The sequence below is a fragment of the Leguminivora glycinivorella genome, chromosome 20 (genome assembly GCF_023078275.1).
Source record: "Leguminivora glycinivorella isolate SPB_JAAS2020 chromosome 20, LegGlyc_1.1, whole genome shotgun sequence".
In the NCBI taxonomy this organism is placed as follows: domain Eukaryota; kingdom Metazoa; phylum Arthropoda; class Insecta; order Lepidoptera; family Tortricidae; genus Leguminivora; species Leguminivora glycinivorella.
This window is the reverse complement of record NC_062990.1, coordinates 1,266,852-1,285,148: the sequence shown is the minus strand read 5'-3', so window position 1 is coordinate 1,285,148 and position 18,297 is coordinate 1,266,852. Positions and strand designations below refer to the sequence as shown.

Here is an 18,297-nt window from a genome sequence, read left to right as displayed (position 1 = left end):
TTCAATTCTAACCCTTATCTTCAAGACTGTAAAGATCAATTAAGTTCAAAAAATCTTGCATATACGTCTAAATGTAAAGACACCTTCAAATATGTCATTTGTCGTTTAATCTTACGTCTTAGTTTCCACCGTTTTTCAATGAGAAAACGCACATTCAACAACGACCTTAAATACGCTAACAACCTAAAACGAACCTTAAACCATTCTCGTACAACTTAAAGTTAAAACATCCTTTAGAATGATACTTGGGTTATAGGAATTTGAACCTTATTCTATTTAGATTTAAATATTTTTCCGTTTGGAGGGTAGTCAGCTCAAAATAAAAACGGCTTTTACGACACAATATGGCGTCTATGAGTTTGAACTTATTCCCTTCGGTTTAAGCAACGCTTCCGACTGTAATGCTGGCAGCATTGAGCGGCGCACGCGACGCGTTCCGGACTGCGTCTGCGCGAAGGACAATACCATGTGAAATTGATTTTCAATTGTAAGGGCGATGAGTAGGTTTGTAATAGGGTTTTTTATTCGATATAGTAGATAACTTTTGCAGAAATTTCTGCTTAGAATAAATTCAAAAGTGTGAAAAATACTGTCTTAGATGAGTCTTGAACTCTCGGCCTCTTGATGGTTAGCATCGCGTCCCGTGGGGTATTTCACTACAGTGACATTGACACTTGGCACTGGCAATTTTGTGCCTATTTCTGGATTGATATGTGTCATTGTTGCTCAGCGTCAATATTTACTTGTTGAGCAGGCAATGAACGGCGAAGTGCCATTGTCGGACGGCAATTGTCACTATTGTGGTATAGACCAATGGTTACTAGAACGAGTATTTGACATTTGACATACTTCGAATCGGTCATTATTTACCGATAAAATAGGCTTCATTGAGGTCTTTACTATAAAAAACCGGCCAAGTGCGAGTCGGGCTCGCGCACAAAGGGTTCCGTAGCAGCAAATATAATAAACCAATAACTTAACCAAAATTACAGTTAAATCAACCTATCTCAAAAACTATAAGAGATACTTTGATCAAACCAAAAATCGTTGAAAGAGTTAATTAGCATGCATCACCTCTATTTTTTTTAGAATTTTATACCCCGTAGTTATAAAAATAGAGGGGGGGGACATACTTTTTACGACTTTGAGAGCTGATATCTCAAAAACCGTTCACTTTAAGAAAAATGTTTTTTAGAAAACTTTATATCATTTTAAAAGACCTTTCCATTGATACCCCACACGGGTATGTACATCGAAAAAAAAATTTTCATCCCTCAGTTACATGTATGGGGGGCCCCACCCCCAATTCTTTTTTTTACTATTTAGTGTCATAATTTTGTAGCGGTTCATACAACACATATTCCTATCAAATTTCATCACTGTAGTACTTATAGTTTCCGAGTAAATCGGCTGTGACAGACGGACAGACGGACAGACGGACAGACGGACAGACGGACATGACGAAACTATAAGGGTTCCGTTTTTGCCATATTGGCTACGGAACCCTAAAAACATAATTTATTTATCCTCAAGTATTTTTATAAACGCTAGTCACGATCTTACTCCAGGTAATTCAATTAATTCACATTTTTCATTAATTGCATTCAAATCATTAAATATTTCTGAGAATTTAAAGAAAGAGAGGGAACCATTTGCTGCCCAGCAGTGGGACAATCCATCCATACTAATATTATAAATGGGAAAGTGTGTGTGTCTGTTTGTTTGTCCGTTTTTCACGGCAAAACAGAGCGGCGAATTGATGTGATGAAACTTCTATTTGCGCGTTTGTTTGACATAAGATATAAGTAGATTGACTTCAGGACCTTAAGCAGGACCGAGACAAGTGGCGTACTAGAAGAGAGGCCTATGCTCAGCAGTGGGCCATAAAAGGCTGATATGATGATAAGTAGATTGAGTTTTGGCTCCCGAGAACCCGGCTCGCAAATTTCATCGAAGTCGTTAGAACTGTGTCTGGTATTCCGAGATATTGTTTCTCTTGACATCAAAATTATTTAATCTGCAATGTGCTGAAAGAAAGACTAACAAAAAAAAAACTAACCATCTTGAGTCATTTTTTAAGGAACCTATGAAAGGAGTAGGTCTAACTTGTAATAAATTCAGAACAAAATATAAAAAAAAAATATTTCCGATAATGTGCAAAATTATGATACTCGAGGGAATACTAGCATTTTTTTTTATTAAAACGCACAATAACAATCAAAAACATGATATTTGTGGTCCTTGGGGGCCGATTTTTGAATGTCGACCGTTCGTTCAAAAATTCTACTATTAACGGAATCTAAATCGAGTGGTCATTATTACTGCATTTAAAATTACTACGTTTTCAACAGACTATCGAACGGCGAATTTGTGCGTTCGAAATTAAAAAAATCGGTCCCCAGGGGGCCGATTTTTGAGTCTCACGGCGTTCGAATTCAGAAAATTGTCACTGAAAATAATAGGCAATTCACCGTTTTCAACCGGTATTTTAGTGACAGTGAGACTCAAAAATCGGCCCCCAGAGCACGAACATCCATCTTTCTCTGCGTACTCACGATCGCGAATCTACTGTATGTACAGTCGACCAATTGGAACCCTAGGCCACTCTACAACCATGTCAAAACGACAAGCAGTAAGAGATTTCTTACAATCTGATTTATATCGTCACTATGACAAAGTTCTACAGTGGCCTAGGGTTCCAATTGGTTGACTGTACCTTAAAGTATGAACTCAGTAATGTGCACATTGTCATAGCACGCTATAGTTTTAATACGGTAGCCATAACAGGGTGTTCAGTTTCTAGACGCAGGTGCCTATGTTTTGAAAACGTAAGAACGGGCGGCCATTGTTCTGTCGGCGTAGGCTGGGAGCTGAAGGCTGATTTAGCGGGTTATCGTATAAAGATCTCTTTCATACTCTTGTTGACTGTCATGAAATTATAATAATATTAAAGTTTTTTTTGCAATAAAAAGTATCACATCACGCAGGTTTGGCCAATCTAAAATTTAACATAATATTATTAGTGAAGACGCGCGTCTTTGTGAATTACACTATCTATTTTGATGTGCCTTTAGGATTCAGTCTTGAAGCAAGATAAAATTTATGGTACTATAAATTAATAAAAAAAACACGTCTTCAATACCACATAGATATACCTATTTCAAATGCTTGTATTGTTATATAATAACATATTTATGAAAATTATCCTTGCAAAGCAAACGATGATGAATGCTCTCATGTAAAACAAAGTAAGCCTTTCGTTACGTAATCCCTATTATGTAGCTTTACAAGTAATTACATTGTAACTAATACTAAATCTGCGTCGGCTCTCGGTCTATTCAACACATGCTTGCAGCTCAATATGCACACATGATTTAATTCAGTTGATATAAGACAATCTACAGTGTCGATCTTATTGTCAAAATATTAATTCGTGTGTTATATCACAGTCCTAACTGTGAGACTTACGTCAAATACCAGTGCTGTTATAAGTCATAATTACATAATAATTTTATGTTTTGGATGACATTTGAATACTTTGTCTTTTACTAGATCGATACAGTTAAATTTCTCTCAACTACAGTTCAATTGAGTCTTTCGGCCGTGCCATTGGATTGTGGATTTTTAATGACTTTTCCCAAAATTTTAAGTGTATTATTTTAAAAGGGATCAGTGACTCGTGTAATGACAATTTAATGATAAATATGGATTTCATTGTGAGCCAAAGACCGTGCAGTTTCCATAATGGGGTATACAGAGCGTAATAATTTTAGTGCGTACCTAGTGTACTGTGAAAGTTATTATTGTCAATGTGATTTGTGATAACATTGGAGGAGTGATATTGTGTATATTTCCTATTATTTCATTCTATATTTTGGATACTGGGTATTTATTCAAAATTTCTTATATTTATCATTTTCTTTGCAAGATATTTGTGATTATATTGTGATTTTTTTTAGATTGGCTTTAATGTATCATACTACTACTATAAGTAGTTCAGAATAATTAATATTAATACTTCTTCTGTAGTTGTAATGTAGTACATATTATTTCTTTGTTTTATCATTGTTCATTCTTTAAAGAGACTGTCCTATTCACATTCTAAACCTTTTAGCTTTTTGTTCTTTATTCCTTTTTGTAAAGTTTATTTCTAAACTGTTCAGTTTATACCAGACTCTCAAGTTCTGTTTTTCACAATTATCCTCTAAAAATGAAGAAAATGCAAAATAGCAGAAATATAGAAAACTCATAATGAAATCTACAATAATATTTGGTCTACAAATCATCTGGATAGCAGCAGACTTTGATGATGATAAGGTAAATTAATATTGAAGTAGTTATTTTGTGCGAATGTTAATACTAATTTCAATATTTGTCACGTTTCTCATTAATTTCAGGACAACACTTAATAATAGTTTTTACTTAACTACCAAATCAGATTATTAGACATAACAATGGAGTAAATGACATCTTTACGTCGAGGACGTACTTACATTAAAATTAAGCAGTGAAATGATCATTATTGCCCTTTGGCAGGGAAGAAAAATAAAACCTTTATTCCTTTTAGCTGGCGAGAAAAATCCCCTTTTCCAATGAAATCGTTATTTTTTGGTGATTTTATCATATTGAATTTGTTTTTTATTTATCATGCAGAAACGTCTGCGAGCATATTACATATTTTTAAATTGGAGGAAAAATAGAAAAATTCATACCTCCGGCAGGACTCGAACCTGCGACCTCTGGCTTTGCCGGAGCCAGCCAATAATTAGGCTTTATCATATTGCTTAGAATCTCGCAAGTTTTCTTTCAACGCAAAAATTAAGTACCTACGAACAAAACGCAAAACATACATGAATACCTTCACTTACCCACCACAATATTTTAGACTTTGTATCAATAACTATACGAGTTGTAATTGCTAGAACATCGTTTTAGCCAATTCAGTGGTAGTCAATATTTTGAAAAGAGTTCTGTACTTATACATATTTCGGTCGTGTATACAAATTTTGGGCGCCTGGTTCGCATCTGTATTTAATACCTTGCCTGTACCTACCGGGTCGCAGGTTGAGCACCGCTGTCCCAAGTTGTCACATTGTTGACAATGTGTTTAGCGTTTTACGCAAGTTAACCGTCGATTATGGAGATTCGAGGATTGAGCGGAAAACGGTCAAGGCTTCACTAGTCTCAACTACGATGAGTACAGAAGTTTTACATTCTTTGCACATTACGACACTGTATAATAAACAGTACTATCGTACAGTATGGCCACTCCCGCTCCCCGCTGAAAGTGCCGCCCACCCCCTCTCGGTTATCTCACAGTTACCGCCTGTCAAAAACGCGAACAGTCGACCTGTCATATCTCACTTATACAAGCATGGTACGCGTTTACCTACACGAGCTTAGACTGTGTTAGGAACGCGCTTCTTTTATATATTTGATCGCCAGTGTCCGAGATGTGCTTACGATTCGAATACTTACTTACTACTGGCAAAGAGGATCGAGTATACAGAGAATTACTGTCAAAGTAAAAATGTGTAGTCATAGTGCATAGACTGCCATCTCTCGATACAGGCTTTAATCCTTTGAATCTCAGTTTTGACAATTGGGCCATAGTCTTAACTTGATATGTAATTGTCAAATATTAATATTAGCGCCATCTAGCCTATAACCAACCAAAGGTGTAATGCCATCTTATTATACAACACAAGACTACATGAATGATAAAACAACGTGGGATTAATTGTTATTCGAAATGGTTTCTTATTTTTACGTTTTTTATTATTATTATTGTTGATGAAATTAATATTGTATTTTTTGGACATTGGATTTTTCCTAGAAATATTCTAGACATGTATTTTTATATATACATAATACCTAATTATATATTTTTTGTTTAACGATTATTTTTATATGAAATTGTGTGTGCTACTCTGCGGCGGCGCCACCATAATGAAATTCAACTAATTATATGTTAAAATGATGTTCGTAAGACGTACAGTATGTACGTATAATTTTATGACTGTACCTATAGCGGGAAACGAAATAATGGGCTTTTATTGTGGCGCCGCTGCAGAGGATGCTCTGCAGCGGCGCCACTCAGTTCTCATAGATAGATATGACATCATCTACTTTTTTCTCATGGAAATTGATGTACCAATGCTGTTTATTATGTACGTATTGAAAAAATCACTATAACTTAGTAAATTTATGTACTTTCAGTAATTCCGCATTCCGCCTGAACGGTATGAGCTAGTATGTAAGGAGGTGTACTTACGGGTAAGCGAGAGGGAGATATGTTCCTTCCCGCTCGCTCCCGCGTTCGGCGCGTTTCGTTCTAGGTTTCAATAATTATTATTAAATTTATGCCCCTGTTGTACACTTTGCTTTTTACTTCGATTGCGAGGAATTAATTATATTTTTCTCGGCAATTTACACCACGAAATTGTCGTAAAGCGAAAGAACATAATAGGTAAGTATATAAGATAACCAATTCCCGCCAACTTTTTTTTCAACATGTGATCAGAGTTTCAGACGCTTGGTTTTTTGCCAAGTCAAAAATTTTTTAAACGATAAGTAATCGAATCCTATTTTATTTAATTTACTTAATTTAATGACAGAAAATACGGAATTCTAATAAATTATAGCAAAAATAAAATAACCTATCAAAGTTTTGTCACCTACACAATTTTATTGCTCAATAAAATTGTGCAATATGTTTTAACTGTTTGTCTCTTGAGACCGATTACCTTAGTCTTAGGCCGGCACGGCAACAGACAGTCTAAAAATTCATAATCTTAAAAAACAAGAGTGTGTGTGGACTAGGGCTTCCAAATACCGGACCTTATCCAATACCGGTATTCATTCCGGTATTGGCGATTTCAATTCCGGGATCCCGGTATTGAAATCGGGAAAATATAAAAACCAAGTAATTTGCTTAAAATAACAAATTTTATTCAAAATCTCGTTACTTTTCATGCGTGTTATATACTACAGCGGAATCTTGCCAATCCGACTTAGTGAGGTGTCAAATCGATTACATTTCCAACTTCATAAGTTTCGATTTCAACCCAAACGGTTCGCAAACTTATGTGGCCAAGTCCGTTCAACTTCTATTGTTTTTAAGTATACATAGTTCAAAGGGCTACGCCCTGTGCTCTTTATTTTTGTTATGAGTCCTCAGTCCCAAGTACGCAGTATAAAAGCAAACGGGAAAGAGCGCCAGATCTCTACTCAGGTGATTCTGTAAGTTAGATATCGCCGCCATATCGGACATTTCACAAGAAGACGCGGCTATAGCAAACCATGTTTTCTGCCAAATCGATCTCTTTAAGCTCGTGCGGAATAGAACCTTTTACATTTTAATAATAACAAGCCTTTGCATATATAACCAGATGGTTCAAACGGCATCCTTGCGACACTTACGTTTGTGGCTGTACAGCCCAATTCGATAGAGGATCCCTCGTCCGCACACACGGCAGGTGTATGCTCCCCAGATGAGCGGGGTTTAGAGGCTTGCTCGTGACGCCTCATGCGTTTATCATTCAAGGAGGAGAACCAGGCATTGTCGTGCTTGGATTGAACGTCATGGACAACACGGCGCCACGTGGTTCGGTCTTCGGCCAGTCGTTGCCACTGGTCGCATGGAATATCAAATGTGACCATGTCACGCTTCACGCAATCTTTAAAGCGCAGCGTTGGCCTCCGACCGGTCTTTTTGCATCTACAACATCTCCCTGCGTGGCAAACGAGTCCACTCCATTCGATACACATGCCCGAGCTACCTCAATCGCCTCTTCTTTAGTATGGCTGTGATACTAGGAAGCTGCTGTGGCTCATTCATGCTGTGTTACATTTTATAGTCAGTGTTAATGGTGTAGTTGTGCTGTAGGTTTAACTATAATATCACTTTATTAAATAACAAGCATTAAGAAGCATTTCTCGATTATAGTTTCATCATTGACTTTTGAAATTAGAACATGAGATGATTTTTTTTTAGAAACACATTGTAATCAATATCTGTGGTACAATTTAGTGGTATTTTTGTATTTCGTGGCGCTAGAGGCGCTAATGCACTAATAAAATAAATCCGCCAAATCATTGAACAATTAGCCAAAAAAGCTGAATTGTCCGACATAGATTATCAAAAATCACATTAAGAAATAATCTATGGAATCACACATTACTTTGCGGAAATCCATGATAATCAAAATCAAAAAGATTATCCGCGGAATAGGAACACTTAATTTACGGATTAGAATAGTACATTACATCAGAGGCCGGGAAAATGAGGATTTCCGGCCAAGTGGGTATATACGGCCGAGCGAGCGTGCGAGCGAGGCCGGATAGGGATACGAGGCCGGGAATCCATTTTCACGCCGAGGCATGTATAGTGCTTTTCTCAAACATACAATGAAATAAAAAAAAATGCTCTAAAGGACAATATTTTATTTATTAAGTGACAAAATACAAATACACTCAAACGTCAAGTGTGACAAGTATCCAGGTCACACAAAAATTAAAAAAAAAGTGACATGACAGTTCTGACAGCTTACTTAAAAAAGTTACTTTGCAGGCCTAGGCCTAAAAAATAATATGAAATCCCTTTACAGTCCTCTCGAGTTGTTGCGCCCAAAAAGCGATACTTCCCAGCCAATTTTAAGGAACGTAAAGACAATATTTCATTGCATGTTTGAGAAAAAGTATTTTTCTTGATTTTGATAGTTAAGGAGTGATTTCCCAATTTCGGTACTAAGTATAGGGAATGTTATGTACGGCAAAGTTTTGAGCTAGATAGAGTTCAACACACTAACGCACACGCATAGTAAAAATAGAGTAGCTACGGTATACGTTAGTTCGTATGCATTAACCAATTTTTTGAAAAGTTATATCTATGATATAGATGCATCAAGGCGATTTGTTTACAGAGGATTTGTGTCCTGTTGCAACTACGTTTGATGTGTTGCTCCTCTGTCACACTTACGTGCGAATTCACAAGTGCGACAAATGTGTCAAAAAATGTTCGCGGCCGACTAGGGTTGTAAATAGAAAAAAAACCAAATGTTTTTTTTCAGAATTATGAAAAAAAACATGAAAAAAAACCGAGCACCTTGGTTTTTTTTCTAAATATGGTTTTTTTTCAGATGAACAAATAATACGACAATAACGGTTTTTCGTGAGTTGTAACGTGTTTCAATAACAATAACGTACATTTTAATTCAGTATACAAACGTTTATTGGGGAATCCCCGATGCGGCGTGTAGCGTGGAGAGGCGGTGGTGTTGCCAACAGTAAATAGTGATAACTACAAACTACAGATTTCGTAAATGTTACTTTTATAAGACCAGAAATTAAAGTTATTTGATTAAATTCGTTAATAGTTAACATTAAGTCTAAAAAACCGTATAAAAGTATTAACTACTTTGCAAATTTTGAGATTTCGTACTTTAGAAAAAAAAACATACTCCAGAAAAAAACTGTTTTTTTTCACGGTTTTTTTTCATGTTTTTTTTCAAGCCAGAAAAAAAAAACCGTTTTTTTACAACCCTACGGCCGACCCTCCTCAATGAATGCTTTTGACACGTATCTTTAATTCTTTATCTAGCTAATCATCGAAAAAACAATCATTTTCATACAAATATTGCAAAAACACCAAACAGAGAATGTGTCAAATCGAAAAACGAGAGCAAGAAGAAGATTTACGCGTGTAGTAACCATCGTGATGCAGAAATTTAACGTTTTTGATGAGTGATTTACGTTCATTTGGTAGTTACTAAAAATACCGGGATCCCGGTATTACTAAATTAAATACAGGTATTGAAATGTGCCCAAAAAAGGCGGGATCCCGGGATCCCGTGATACCGGGATCCCGGTATTGGAAGCCCTAGTGTGGACGGTCGCGAAATTGTATGGAACTCCGTGCACTCGATCTGATTTTTGTACTGATTATGGCTTCCCACAGACAGTCTTAAAAATTCATAATCTTAAAAAAAATTTGTATGCAAATTGACACTGACAGATCTGTTAGTGTCTTGTCAGTGTCAGTTTGAACTGTCAGATTGCATACAAGTTTTTTTAAGATTATGAATTTTTAAGACTGTCTGTGGGAAGCCTATGACTTTATCAAATTATGAATTTTAAGACTGTCTGTTGCCGTGCCGGCCTAAGACTAAGGTAATCGGTCTCAAGAGACAAACAGTTAAAACATATTGCACAATTTTATTGAGCAATAAAATTGTGTAGGTGATAAAACTTTGATAGGTTATTTTATTTTTGCTATAATTTATTAGAATTCCGTATTTTCTGTCATTAAATTAAGTAAATTAAATAAAATAGGATTCGATTACTTATCGTTTAAAAAATTTTTGACTTGGCAAAAAACCAAGCGTCTGAAACTCTGATCACATGTTGAAAAAAAGTTGGCGGGAATTGGTTATCTTATGTACCTATTATGTTCTTTCGCTTTACGACAATTTCGTGGTGTAAATTGCCGAGAAAAATATAATTAATTCCTCGCAATCGAAGTAAAAAGCAAAGTGTACAACAGGGGCATAAATTTAATAATAATTATTGAAACCTAGAACGAAACGCGCCGAGCGCGGGAGCGAGCGGGAAGGAACATATCTCCCTCTCGCTTACCCGTAGGTACACCTCCTTACATACTAGCTCATACCGTTCAGGCGGAATGCGGAATTACTGAAAGTACATAAATTTACTAAGTTATAGTGATTTTTTCAATACGTACATAATAAACAGCATTGGTACATCAATTTCCATGAGAAAAAAGTAGATGATGTCATATCTATCTATGAGAACTGAGTGGCGCCGCTGCAGAGCATCCTCTGCAGCGGCGCCACAATAAAAGCCCATTATTTCGTTTCCCGCTATAGGTACAGTCATAACATTATACGTACATACTGTACGTCTTACGAACATCATTTTAACATATAATTAGTTGAATTTCATTATGGTGGCGCCGCCGCAGAGTAGCACACGAAATTGTATATTATAGACTCAATATTATTATGAACAATAATTTACAACAATAAATTGCTCTGATAATTAGGTTAGATTAAGATCATAATATATATGTAATGAACTATTCATAAGAGCTTGTAACTAGGCCTACATGAATAAAGATATTTTGAATTGAATTTGAATTGAATTGAATAGACGACCGTAGGTACCAGTGGCGGTTGGTGAAAATTTCTGCTAGGCAACACTGAGCAAAAAGGAAACCTACCTTAACAGTAAAGTAAAGTACCTAGCTTTACTAGTAATCAATTTTAGGCAAGCCGGTGGGAATCGACTTGTATGGGTTAGCCGCTGCTGGTAGGTACATTTCTCTTGATGGTCCAGGGTACGTTTTTTAACCCCCGACGCAAAAACGAAGGGGTGTTATAAGTTTGACGTTTCTGTCTGTGTGTCTGTCTGTCTGTCTGTCTGTCTGTCTGTCTGTCTGTGTGTGTGTGTCTGTGGCATCGTAGCTCTCGAACGGATGAACCGATTTTGATTTAGTTTTTTTGTCTGAAAGCTGAGTTAGTCGGGAGTGTTCTTAGCCATGTTTCATGAAAATCGGTCCACTAGGTCGCGGTCGGGGGTTTTTTCAAAATTTTAATTTTGTGGTTAGGTTATTTCCTAGACTTTATCCGTTTATACGGAGTTATATTATGTATAATATCTGGGCGACCGAGCTTCGCTCGGTTCTATTTTAATATATCACGTCTTTAGATAAAAAAACTCTTATAAATACAAAAACAAAAAAAAAGACAAAAAACAAAAACTTAATTTCTGACCGGGATTCGAAACCCTGACACCTACGATCTATCTGCGTACATTAGACCGACCTCGTGCGACTGAGCTAAGCGGAATCGATGCGCGCGCGGCGAAATTAAGGACCATATTTTATGTTTACAAATGCGAAAGAAAAACTCATGAAAACTCGAAAATTCGCGTTTTCCGGGATCTAAGGCTACGCTAGATCGATTTTTCACCCCCGAAAACCCCCACAAAACAAATTTCAGCGAAATCGTTAGAGCGGTTTCCAAGATCGTCGGTATATATAAATAAATAAATAAATAAATAAATATACAAGAATTGCTCGTTTAATAGTATAAGATATGTCTTTGGTATTAACAATCAGACATTTGGTATTAAGAATCAGACATATGCATTATATTTATACTGCGTCTGCATTTAAACGTGAGGCCACATAACTGGGGTCAAACGCTTTATAAAAACTCTGACAGTACTAATATTGAATCTTCCATACACGTATAAAGATAACGTATCGTGTTTGTACAGTTTGTCTGCGTGTATGTATGTGTGTGTGTGTACTAAGGGCATCTGGTTGGAATACTTTGTAATTTAAAGGTGGTTTGGTAGAATTTTAAGTTTGATATACAGAGTGGGGCCTGTAACAAAGGCGAAGAATTGAACTGTAGGCTATTCTCCTTATACTGATCAACATTTGTTCAGTGACTTTTTATTTATATTATACTCTGTATGTATAATAATTAATAACTTAACCACAAAATTTTAATTTTGAAAAAACCCCCGACCGTGACATGGTGGACCGATTATCATGAAACATGGCTAAGAAAACTCCCGACTAATTCAGCTTTCAAACAAAAAAAACTGAATCTAAATCGGTTCATCCGTTCGGAAGCTACAATGCCACAGACATACAAACACAGACAGACAAATAGACACGTCAAACTTAAAACACCCCGTCGTTTTTGCGTCGGGGGTTAAAAATCGTGTAAGGGCTGCTTAGAAACCGTGATTGATTTTCAGACCATACTAAGGTCACAGAGGCAATAACCTAGCTCTAGGCATTGCCCTTGTTTATGAAGTATTGTGTTCGGTGTTACATTTCTACTCGATTGCCAATCCCGGTACATTCGAGTAACCTAACACTTTGCCGTAAAACAGGCTATGGGCTGGATTAATCTAATATGTATAGCTACACGAGCTTATTCCACCGTCCCCATTCTACCATCGGACTCTTAGACGCATGGCAGGTCTCCATCCTTACTTGGTGGATATTCCAATAATCCGCACGAAGCGCTTTGCTTCTTCTTTTCTTATGCGCACTGCCAAGGAGTGGAATTCCTTGCCGGCGGCTATATTTCCGAGCTCATATAACCCGGCAACCTTCAAATCAAGAGTGAACAGGCATCTTCTGGGCGAGCTCACTCCATCGTAGGCCACGTCTTTGCCTTTGGCTAGTCTGTGGTCAAGAGTAAGCCCATTTATAATAAATAAGTATAAAGGTTTATTAGACTGACGGTCATGTTCTGCGGGTGAAATATTTTTTTTATAATAAAATTTCTTAGCCACGAGAAAGAGGGAGAAGGGTGAAATAAGATCAGTGTATCAGAGAGCCAATTTAAGATAGTCTTTTTCATTACCTTTGGAAATAAGTATCAGTAGGGTAAACTCGCCTCATTCGGTGACACGTCTAATTCGGTGATACAAGCACTAAAGTACTACCGAAAGACGATTTTTGGTTGTTTCACCGAATTAGGCGAGTTTACCCTAGACAAACAATAGAAATATAATGATCACTGTACTTATAAGAAGTTGTTACAATAGGTACTAATTTTTTCATATACCTTTTCATAAAACTTAGGTTTTATATTCTTTAGTGGTTTCTAAACTCAAGTAGCGTCATGTACCAACTTTGTCAACTATAGCAATTTTATGCCCTATTCAATAAATGAAAACTGTCTATTGTCAGTCTGTCACCATTCCACACTGATGTAGTTGAACCTTTGAAATGAATCTCATTACGCAGAAAATTTCAATACCGGGAAATAATATGTTTTTCACGGAAAGTTTCTCTCGGGCAGAATCTAGCTCTTCCATAAAACAGCCTGAATATTACGTCACTTCAACCTCTTTTCCAGAATCCTCCAGCTTTCTACTAAGAAAGCCATTACCCTCGGCTCTAAGGCTTTTCCCAACATGAAATAAGAGCGCGCCCCATACAATGGCACGTAAACAGTGAAACGCAACAATGGCGCGGGTAATAGGCAAAACTAATGCCTATGACGTATTTAGGGATCAATGTCCAACCTCTGGTTTTATGGCGGTTTCACACGTTTGTTAGATTCTCTAGGGTCCCTTTGGTTTCTCCAACATTACATAATCAGGGTACTTAGCAGGCCATTTTTTTCAAAGTTGTCCACCCCACTTTTGTAACATGGGTATTTTTTACGCGATTCATACTCAGAATCGAGAGCTCTTTCGATCCTGATAGGAGAAAAAAAATGTCCCAAGATTTCCATACATTTTTTTGAACCTTCCATTCCGTTACCGCCATACAAAATGTATGAAAAAATGGTAACGGAATGGGAAAAAACCTTGAGACACTTTTTTTTCTCCTATTAGGATTGAAAGAGCTCGCGATTCTGAGTGGAAAACACATAAAAATTTCCAATTCCAAAAAAAAATGGGGTGGATAACTTTGAAAAAAAAAATGGCCCAGCTGATCCATACCAGCCGATTCCCACAGGCTTGCCTAAAATTAACCTACTAGTAAAATACCTAATGTAAAGTTAGGTTTCTTATTGCTCAGTGTTGCCTAGCAGAAATGTTCACCCGCCGCCGCTGGTACTTAGCTAACGGGACAATCTCTTTTTTTTTTTCTATCATGGCTTTTACTCCTTGCTATTTTGAGCCAGGTGGAGTCTGCCAATGTCGTGGTGACTTTTGACTTTTTACAATCTCTTACGCTTCGTTAGCGTATCGTAGCTAGCTGTCTCTATCACTCTTCGGTAGGAGCACCCTTTTGAAAAACTCATTAGTACACTACTCTACCATGAAAGCTCCGGCTGTGGAATGAGCTTCCTGCCGAGGTATTCCCGATCAACTAGAGTATGGGGTTCTTAAAAAAAGGTGTGTAGTGTGTGTACGTGTTTCTAATGGGTCGGCAACGACACCCCTTGAGTTGCGGGCGTACATAGGTTACGGTGACCGCTTTCCATCAGGCGGGCCATATTCCTGTTTGCCACCGACGTGGTATAAAAAAAAACTCTGGCACAATGAGACTCCTAAATTTCGTACCGGGGTTTGAACCAGCGTTCTTTTGAATCAGCGTCGTGGCACTAAGTGCTCCGATCAACAAATGATCCACATTAACCATTGGTATAACTGCCAAGATGTAATGTGTTGTTTTGAATAAATTTTATTTAATTTCATTCAATAATATCTTTAAATGAGAAATTCTTGAATATCGGCGTTTTCGGAAACTGCTCTAACGATTTTGCTGAAATTTGGTCATCATCCTTCTTGCGTTATCATTTTCCATGGTTCATGGGCGCCTGGGGTCCGCTTTGACATCTAATCCCAAGATTTGGCGTAGGCACTAGTTTTACGAAATCGACTGCCACCTGACATTCCAACCCGAAGGGTATCTATACCTTATTGGAATTAGTCCGATTTCCTCACGATGTTTTCCTTCACCGAAAAGCGACTGGCAAATATCAAATGACATTTCGCACATAAGTTTCGAAAAACTCATTGGTACGAGCCGAGGTTCGAATAGAACCCGCGACCTCCGGATCGTAAGACGCACGCTCTTACCGCTAGGCCACCAGCGCTTTGCTGAAATTTGGGGTGTGGGGGTTTTCGGGGGTGAAAAATCGATCTAGCTAAGTCTTAGGTTCTGGGAAACGCGAGTTTTCGAACTCCGAGCGAAGTTCAGTCGCCCAGGCACTAAATATTTCATAAATCCAAAAGTCACTACGAGCATAGAGGAAGGAAAGAGTTGTAACTCCATACATCAGTAAATTCGAGTTATTTGTAGTGACATCTAGCGTCAAACACGCGTCACTACAAATAACTCGCATTTACTGGTATATGGAGTACAATTTTTTCCTTCTTATCCCTCTATCCTACGAGCTAACCGCTAGGTTACTTTCAAACCATTGTACGTATTTCTGTCACAAACATGAACATATACCTTATCGTATTTCACGCACCACTTGTTAAGCTCTGTTCAACTTGCTTGCATAGTAATGACGTATTGAAAGGAATTTAAGAAATAAAATTCGAAAAAGCAAACATCCAAGCGCACTTAGAAGCAAAAGATGAAAATATTAAAATTACTAGCATTTGCCTGCAGCTTCGCTCGCGTTAGAAAGAGACACAAAGTAGCCTATGTCACTCTCCATCCCTTCAACTACGAATTCGTCACTCCGTTTTGCCGTGAAAGACGGACAAATAAACAGACACACACACTTTCCCATTTATAATATTAAGTATGGATTATTAACCCTTTAACCGCTGTAGTTCGATATATGTATAAGGCAAACAATATCCATCTCATTTCGCAAATCTTCGTACAACTTCGTACTACCGCCGGCGACACGATCACGGCTCGGTGAAAAATTCAAAGCAGTTAATAGGTTAAAGCCAACTTAATACAGCGATTGATCACCGGTATAAAAACATTTGCTAGTTCAGTTAGACGATTTAAAGAAATCGCGACAAGAAGTAGTCGATAATGAACACGTACTTAAAGGAGCTATTGAAAACTTGAATGAAAAAGGAACTAATGGTAAAATTAAAGAAGAAAATTTAAATATTACGGATGAATGTGGAAGGAGATAGCGGAAGAAAAGGTGGATGGACTGAATGAGAGATGATATGAAACGAATGCAATGAAAGATGAAGTTTTTTTTGCAAAAAATTCATTTATGGCACAAGCTTTTATCGCCGATTGTACCTTTTTTCAACAATCATCTAGTGCTCTCCGAGACGTTTCTAAAAACCCCTTACTCGATAGGGATACGACGTTTCATAACAGAGTTCATATGACCACTTTTCTGCTCCATCATCAGATCAGCTCCATGATACCATAATATTGCATCGTCAAGTCAGTCACGTGATTTACATCTATCTATCTATCTATCTATAGCAGCCTCTAAAGCGCCCGTCTTCGGACATAGGCCTCCTCTCCATTCCTCCACGCTTGTCGGTCCATTGCCATCCGCATCCAGTAGTGATTTACATATGTGTGCAAAATTTCAGCTCAATCGGAAACCGGGAAGTGGGTCAAATTTAGCTTCTACGTTTTGACGCACACTAACATACTAACAAGGCAAGGCAAGAATAAAAGCTTCTAAAAGACAGGCTACGCCGACCCCAAGTAGTTGGTGTAAGGGGAAGCGAATGATGATGACAAACGTATGAACGTACCTTATCGCAGGTATTTCACGCACCACTTGTTAAACAGAGTTCAACTTCCTTGCATAGTAATGAGCGTTAAATACCAGCTCGGTTTGAACAATCGGAAACTCGGTGACACACATGCTGTCACGCGTTTTGTAATTTAGAAGTTATTTAAATGCCGAAGCTGTAAACGAATATATCGCGAGTGATCTTTTGATAAATGCATCTAAAATTTAAAATGAAAAAGCCATTATAATTTTAGAACTAAACGGGACTTAATCGCATAACATTATGTTCGCGGGGATTCCTCGCATACGGACTTCAATTGTTGATCTACTTCTAGCTCATTTTATACTGGACATCTCATAGTTAAGCATGGTTAAGCTATGACGTTCCAGTATAAAATGAGCTAGAAGTGGATCAACAATTAAAGTCCGTGATTGTACGAACAGGACACATATACGAAAAACAAAACGTTAGGTATTAAGTGCGCCTCACGAAATGGACTCAACTCACCGTAATGCTACCTAAAAGCCGGCCGATATCTCATTAAGGTCGAATTCGCTTAATAATTATGATAGCTAATGAGATGTCCTAATACCACCGCTTTTAATTTTGGCGCTGCTTAAAGTGCATGTTCTGATATTTGCGAAAGCTTTGGCAGCTCCGACATAAACGACGGCGACTGTACATGGATCGTCTGTCAACACATTTGCCGCGGCATGCACTCAGTGCTTTAACCATCTAAAGCATTTCAAAACGGCCATCGCTGATCCCCGGTTAGCCGCTGTTTGCCTAGCCGCGGGATTTAGATACGTTATCAACCTTATCTACCGCTATCGCTGCCCACATAGTGCCCTGGTAAAGTGTGTCCACATTAGCGCTTCACAACTCGTTGTTATATGGAATAATGAAAATCAGTATCGGTAATTGTGGGGACACCTTACACGAATCAACCTAGCCCCAAACTAAGCAAGGCTTGTGTTAGGGGTGTTAGGCGACGATATACATACTTAAATAGATAAATACATACGTATATTATACATAGAAAACATCCATGACTCAGGAACAAGTAATATTTGTGCTCATCAGACAAATAAATGCCCTCACCGGGATTCGAAC

The 18,297-nt window shown here is 37.6% G+C and overlaps 1 protein-coding gene across 2 annotated transcripts in view; it reads left to right on the top strand.

Annotated features, from left to right (window-relative positions):
• LOC125237249 (thyroid receptor-interacting protein 11-like) overlaps nt 1–18,297 on the top strand; it is a 122,345-nt gene that overhangs the window by 86,977 nt on the left and 17,071 nt on the right. The gene's annotated exons all lie outside the window — the stretch shown is intronic.